Below are 8114 nucleotides of genomic sequence, written 5' to 3'. Positions count from 1 at the left end.
CTCAGTTTTAAATTGTTTCATGGTGACAGCTATTCCCAAGCTGTAGGGCACGTCCCCACCATGGTGGGAATTATGGGGACCATAGGATCTCCTCGGGACGATGCTGACGGGAGGCTGTGAGCCTGCTGCTGGGCTGGAGCAACGTAACTGCGACATGGTTATGGGAAGCACTGAGTTAAAGCCATATCAGGCCTTACAAGAAGCAGCCAAAATAGGTTCCTGCAAATGCAGCTGGAAAGAAATCCTCATTTTCATGACAGGCACACTTAATTCTTTATCATTGTAAAGGTGAGAGGAACATCTAAGTTTGTGCATCTGTATCCCATGGGGCTTAGAAGTTCTCTACTCGCAGTGGTTTCATTGGGAACTGATGGCATTGCTCATTTCTCAGGCAGTCTCAGTGTCCCATAGGATTGAGCTGGATGAAACGGCATGGAAAAATAATATATGCTGTGTGTGTAATGTGCTGCTTAACCATTTTTTCCAAACATACAAAAGCATGTGATCTTCATTGAAAATTGTGTACAAGCCAAGTTTACAGCCTTGCGTTCAAACCCTCTTTGAGAGTCTGTGGTGAAAAAAAAGGATACATTTAGTTGGTAAATATATATATATATATATGTGTGTGTGTGTGTGTGTGTGTGTATATATATATATATCCCTGGCTTTATTGTTCTGGAATGACAGAATTCAGTTGTTATTCAGTTGTTTTATTTTTGGTTTGCTCTGGCCTTAGAAAAAAATTCAAGTTTTAGCCTGAAAATGAACTTTACTATAAAACATACTGAAAATAAAGGTTGAAAAGTAAAAGAATCTCTTGAATCATAACAATAGTAGTGATGACAGTACAATCATGTTTCAATTATGGTTTCTTCAGGCTACTACTTCTAGCAATGGTGGGTATCTCATCCATAATGAGACTGGGACACTCAGATATACCAAGTGCTCACAGTACATAACGTGAAATGAAAACAGAAGCATCCATAAGATATCATATCATTTGTAATATAAGTTATGTGAACACTTAAGGTTAGAGAGCGGCAATTTAGCTTTGCCATCCTGTTAAAACAGGGGAATTACGTCTGAATCGCCCATATAAAGCACTGAAAATGTAGCCATTAGCCTCAAGAAGCCTTTTTTTCCCCTCTCTCCCCATGTGCAAGGAGCAGCTCTCACAATCAGGTCCCTTTAAAGCATTCACACCTGCATGGGGCTGTCTGTTGATCTGGGGAGAATCGGGTCACTAAGACATAACTTGGTTTCAAAGACTGAAAGGTACTAATTTTACATGCCAGTAAATCCATCAGATCGCAAGAAGACTGAGGAAATGCTTTTATCTTTAAAATGACAGGCATTAATAATGTTACCAGAATTTCTCTTATATATAGCTTTAATAGTTTGAGGACTCTTCAATATCTGAACAACGCAAAAGCTTCTGAAATGTAAGACAGTGGCCCCTTCAGAGTAACTAGTATTGCCAGCATAGTGTGGGAAGATGAAATATGTTCTCATGAAAAAGGGTTGGACAGAAGAGAGAAAAAGCCATATGCATCTAAGGAGAGTTGTATTATGTAGATACTTGTACTGACAGTATTTTAACTGTTTCTGAAAGAGGAAAGACTAGTCCCAAGATGGTACTGCAGCCATGCACTCAGCCAGGGGATATTTGTGCTGAATTCCTCTGGCAAGGCACACATACACATATGCATATACTTGTAAAGACCCACAGTCAACCTGGAAAAGATTTGTCTGCCTCACCCAGTTTCTGAACCAATACCACCTAATTTACCTCCTGCACCAGAAGCAATATCTGTGCCACCCTGACGTACTTGATGCCATCAAAAAACATGGGATGTGGATTGCAACATGGCCAGTGCCATCCAGCTTGCAAAGTCAATGGAAAATTTATTACTGACTGCAAAATGAGGCCAACAACCAAGCCACAAGCACCAAACTTTTTAAACACTAAAGCACTGCTTATCGTGTATTTCTGGTACATACCTGCTTGGACCATGACACTAAGTACATGAGAAGAGGCCCTGTCTGCCTTTGATCAAGACACTAATAATTTCCTAGCACAGGGCCAAGCTACATCTCACCTGGATGGAGATCGAGTGAACATGCCATGGCCTGAAAAGAGGCTAATCCTTCCATGAAACCCCCCACCATGAAAGCTCCTGGCACACGGGAGACTTAGCCAAGAGAAAATACCTCACAGGCACAATAGAGGTCAGTGATGAGTCGCTGGACAGCCTTGTAGATAATACCTACTGGTAACAGCAGGTGCTAAGTAAGCCTTCAGCAGCCCATCTGAATCATTACATTTTTTTGTTTTCTTCCAAACCTAAGGGCGTTCAGGGGAGCAGTTGGGTAACGGAGCTCTGCAGGGAGTTCATGTCACTGCTTTTTTGTCTTCTCACCTTACATAATCATCTATCTAATATAGGAACTATATTATCTATCTAATATAGGAACTGAATCTTTGCCAAAGCATGGCAGAGCTCAGAGAGTGGGGAGGAGAGATCCCAGAAGCAGCAAACCACACAAAGTCTTGGTTTTACAGCGTGAATTAGTCGCTCCTGCCACACACCTGCTTCTCTTTAAAAATCAATGAAAAAAAAAATCCTGGCAAAATGATACAAGTGAATGATGAGATTTATTTACTGAAGTTCCTGTAATCTGAACTTCTGTTCTTTAAGATACTTTTCATTAGTATCATATTAGGAAAGCACACTGAGATTTTTATAACAGCAGCAGTGACTCATTGCTTTTGTTAAAGGTTATTGGAAAGTGTGCACAGAGCAGCTCCATAGAAAACCTACAGGATATCCTATTTGGTGCATGTGATTCAAGCTTACTGCAGACTGTACAGTCACAGCTTCCCGTTTCTGCTGGAAATACTACAAGCTATTACATTTTTTATTAGCTATAATGTGCAGATATGGAAACTGAAGGATACACCGCTCCTTCCACTTCTCACTTCCAGTCGCCTACTCTCTCTTTCTTTCCCTCTCTCACACACATGCTTCATTGATCTGAAGCCTACATTTATTTCCATCAGAGAACAGATTTGGTTGGTCACAGAAGCTGTTCATTCCAACGTGGAAAGATTTTTGCTTTGTTTGGCAGCAAGAAGCATTTTTAACAGGTTCAGGCTTTCAGTGCTGGTGTTTCATGAGCTGACTGCGTGGTTTGATGGGAGCAGTAAAGGTAGCAGCATGTTACCTTGCTGCACAAGCAGCACCATGACATGAGGCTCTTCTAATACCGATTGGGTTGCTGCTTCTGTACCAGGTTTGCAAAGTCTTTTAATTCACAGAAATTCTGCTTGTGAAATAATCAGCAGTTTTCCTCATGGTCTGATTTTTACTTTACCCAAACCAGAAAAGGGGCAGTGTCTGTCACTCCTCTTTGAGGACAAGCTGCAGGGTTGTGGGCTCTGCCCAAGAGACAAGCTCGGTTGTGCCGACCAGCTAGAGCCCCCAGACCTCCTGTGGTATCAACTCAAAATAGCAAAATAAGTGAGCACTAGCTGGGAAGAGTTAAACCCCAGCTCCTGGGTGGATGCACACAAGGAAACAAGGAGACGGCACAAAGGTTATCTGCCCCCTGAAGGCAACAGCAGAGCCAGGACCTCGGGTTTCTGAAGCTGTCGCGGGGGGATGGCCCAGCATGTATGAGGTGACTGCAGGACAGAAATGAAGCACAGTGCGCAGGCAAGCGTCTTCTCAACAGGGGCTGGAAGGGAGGGAATTCGAAAGAAAATCATTCTCTTCTCAGTCTTTTCTTTGTCTAATCAATTCCAGTAGTTACACCTGTCGGTGGCTAGGAAGTCAGACACTGAGATGGTTCCCATGAATGATGTATGGAACAGACAGGGGTATGCATTAAAATAAAAACTGCGAGGTTTCCTGAGAAAGAGCCATGTGGATTTTTTTTTAATATTAATAATATTTCTCTGAATGAGTATCCTTGACAGAGGGGCAACTTCTTGATCATATCTTTCTTTGGCAAAGTATGGCTCAGTCAGAAGCCCCTTCGTCATTCATTGGGAACTTGGGTCAATTGCTCAACGATGCCTCAAGTCAAGGATTCGCATGACCACCATCATATTTAATTGGAGTTGGTAACAATTTACTGATCGGCAATAGATTTCTGAAAAACATTTTTTCTTTACATTAAGTTTGTTCCTTATCTCTCCTCACAGGCAGAACTGAATATTCACACGTAGATCAGATCACTGCTAATTTGACTTGGTTCTACGTTTTTCAGGTAGCTTTCCACCCATCATTTTTATGGCATTTTTACAGCATTTGCTACATATATAAAATCTTCACTGGTTTGTTTAATTATTTGGAAGGTTGATATTTTAAAGCTAAATATATTTTTTCCTCCAAATCAAACATTTACAAATTAAGAGCCATACACACAGTCTTATACCTGCACCTACAATGTTGTGGTGGGAATCAGTTACACATACTAACTTGTCATTTACTTTTTTAATATTTCAAAACCAGTCTTCAAAATTAAGCATCTGGCCAGTTATGAGTACAGTTATCCAGTTTGCACAGATAATTGCAATATTTCCATATGAAAATTCATGGTTCAGTTCTGCTCTTTCACAGTCAGAGGCAAATCCCATTGACTTTATGGCTGAGGATATGCAGCCACATAACTTATACTTTAGTAACTGGATCAACCTTAATTTCTAAAAGCAGGACCTCAATCAACTGACCTCACCTTACTGTTCTGCATGTTGAGGAGTGCAAATTATGGGTATCCAGGACTTTCTTCTAGTTTTGTACAGCTACACTATCTCCCCAAACATCATTATTATTATTTGAGAAATGTTTAGGCCAGATACCTATTTTGCTTGACATTGTACAAACATAACAGAAGTCACGTCCCCAGAAAATTTTTAATCTAAGTAAACCTTTGCTATTCAGGTTTTTTTTTTTTCACCTCCACCCCACTCAGTCCCAGAACATTTAAAACAGAATTTAAATCTTGATTTAACGGATGATGGTAGATCAATCTTTTCAGTGCTAAAAGTTAAATGCTGGGTTCAAGATACCTCTGACAACCTCCTTTAGGTGCTGGCTAAACTGGTGGATCTGAAGGTTCATGAACTGACAATAATGTCTCTTCTCTTACACTGCATTTTGGGGTAAGCAGAAGCCCAGTGGGCCAGGTGCGACTGCAGTCTCTGTTGGATCACTCTGCAGACACTTCTGAAGTAATATTTGTATTTATACAAAGCCCATGTGTCAGGCACTAGAATATACCTTATTATATCAGCAAATTTAATTTTACAGCCTTGAAGATGCTTTTTTAGATAAAAAAGCATAATAAAAAAAGCATCTTCAATTCACTTTACACATAAAAAAAAAGAGTCATAAAGAGATCAAGTTTGTTTCTTTTTATATGAGCAAGAGGATCAATGTGACAGACTGACCTTGAAGAGAGGACATCCAAGTTAAATTCTCAGCTTTGCCAGAAATTCCTTGTGTACACGTGGGAAGTCATTTCATTTCTCTCCAGCTCTGTTTCCCATCTTTAAAAAGTGTCATGAAATATTTTCCTTTTTCTGTCCTGACTGTTTCTTCCTTGGTGTCTTACTATTTCTAATGATCCTAATACATTCGGGTAGCAACATCATACAAATAATAAACTCTTTTCCCTGGTGGCCACCGACAGAACTAGAGGTAATGGCCACAAACTGAAACACCAAAAGTTCCACAGGAACTTAAGGAAAAATTTCTTAACAGTGAGGGTGACAGAGCACTGGAACAGGCTGCCCAGAGAGGTTGTGGAGTCTCCTTCTCTGGAGATCTTCAAAACCCGCTTGGATGCAGTCCTGTGCCATGTGCTCTAGGTGGCCCTGTGTGTGCAGGGGTGTTGGACTAGATGATCTCTAGAGGTCCCTTCCAACCCTAAGCATTCTATGATTCTATGATTCTATGATAACCATAGGTTTCATACAATTCCCACTAGGGCACTGTGAGATGGATTGGGTCTGATGGGACTATCCCAGGGTCACAAAGGAACTCTTTGGGAATTAAAGGCTTTAGGAGAAAAGAAAAAAATATTATCCTTTTAGGTACAAATAACCTTGTCAAGTCTTCTGTCGAGTCAAACAAATTCTCTATATCTCAGTTCACTGTACAAAAAAAAAATATCTCATAAAGGGAATATCTGTATTAATCCACAATACTCATGAGGCTGTCTATTGCTGGTCGTGAGAGCCTATTTTTCCCATTTACCCATTCCACGACTTTAATTATAAGATCATCATCCCTTCCTCTGTGAAATTTAAATGTGGCACTATCTACAGTATAGTTTCTACATTTGTGGTCTCAGACTGAAAAAATATAAAGCCAGAAAACTTTAAAGTGGAAAGAAAGGAAATACTCTTCAGATAGTGTGACCACTAAAGGAAAAGGGAGAAGGATTCACATTAATATGTGTGAGTTCATAAAGAGGTTTTCTTTTTAAATTTTCCTCAAAAAATGTTAGTCTGCACAATGAATTGGACTAGCAGGTATTCTCTAACTGTAGCAACTACTGTAAAAAACTATAAAAGTGATGGGTTAACAATCTAGATCAAAAAACAGTAACAAGCCAAAATAACAGTGATTTGATCTTTCACGTGAATATTCTGTGTCTGTGATGAGAAATAACATTAATGATGAGAGGATATAACTGTCAAGAAATCCTGGGAAAGAAACTTAATGGAAAGGAAAATATTATTCAGACTCCAATGCTGGTAATAAGTAAATTATTACCAACTCTGATAAAATTGGACAATTAATATGTAGAAGTGCCATAAAAGCATGTTGTCTCTAGCATGCAATATGAGCTGCTGCTTAATAATAGAGGACCTGGTTTAGTCTAAAACTTTTATAAACAACATCTTTTTATATTGTCCTTTATGTCTGGAAAATTATCCTATTTTTCTTGTGATCTCTTCTTAGTGTGTTAATAACAGAGTAGAGAGTTTTTGAAAAGGCTTTTCAAAAATAATCTTCTCAATTTTTAAGGAGTGACTGCACTTCTCATTTGATAGCAACAATTTTACTTTTAAAGGCACATAAGTTGCCCTTAACCATAACAAGGTATACTAAGGATATAAATATTATATAGGCATCCATCTATAAGCAAGCCTATGGAGCCTGTGAAGGGGAAGTCCTGCCTATCTCTGCCTATTCAGGAGTGCTTCTGCTGTTATGCAGATACAGATCAAATTAATAGCTTGGACATTGCACATAAGGGGTAGCACAGAGGCACCGCAGCACCCAGCAAAGCTGGCGCAGGCCGCCTGTGAGGCATCTGCAGAAACACAAGCACAAGCCGTTGCCAGGCTCACTCTGGGGCCAGCCCTCACAGCCTGTCACCTCAGCTGCACGGCGTGACGCAGTCACCTGTGCTAGGAAGGAGCACCCAGGGGTAGTCTTAGTGTGTCCCTTCTTTATGCACCTACTTAAAGGAGACTTCAAAAAATGTCCAAGGGCCACTAACCTCAGGTGAGACTTTCCTTCACAGGGCTGGCCCCAATGATAAATAAGAACTCCTGTGACTAGCAGGTAGGTGGAGCATGCAGGATTAACCATAAAGCAACATGGTGAATTCCAGAAACATTTGATAGAGGGAGTTACCTAAAAAGTCCCAGATGGGTTGAGTAGGGATAAAAAGATCAGATATTAGCTCACTGTTGAGGAAAGAGGTCTTTTCTATCTAGGAAATGCTGCCAGAACTGTAGTCAGCAGAAACTAAATGGTGAATGAGAAGAAGCCATTAGAAAAGTGATGTCCTTCTGTTCCCAAAGGATGTCATTTGGGTCTGTTCAATTTGTTTTTCCTTTCCGAATGCGACCCATTTAATGAAGCATAATATAACAGTCAGACGCCTGTGGTAACAGTGGATCATTTTTTTGTATGACATTTTTTCAAAGTCAGCTTTATGTATATGATCCCAGCCTGCCAAATATGTGCCCCATTTGAAATCTATATCTAGCCTGAAACGTTGTGTTTTGCCCTCTGGTTGACCGTCTGCACCAGTGAAAGACATCCTTGTGAAGAAGTGCCCCTTTGCTCTTGTGGTTACCAATACTATTC

Source organism: Tinamus guttatus, unplaced genomic scaffold (genome assembly GCF_059628265.1).
Source record: "Tinamus guttatus ecotype Peru unplaced genomic scaffold, ASM5962826v1 Tinamus_guttatus_pri_ptg000298l, whole genome shotgun sequence".
Classification (NCBI taxonomy): Eukaryota; Metazoa; Chordata; class Aves; order Tinamiformes; family Tinamidae; genus Tinamus; species Tinamus guttatus.
The sequence above is the reverse complement of the archived record's forward strand: the minus strand, read 5'-3'. Positions refer to the sequence as shown.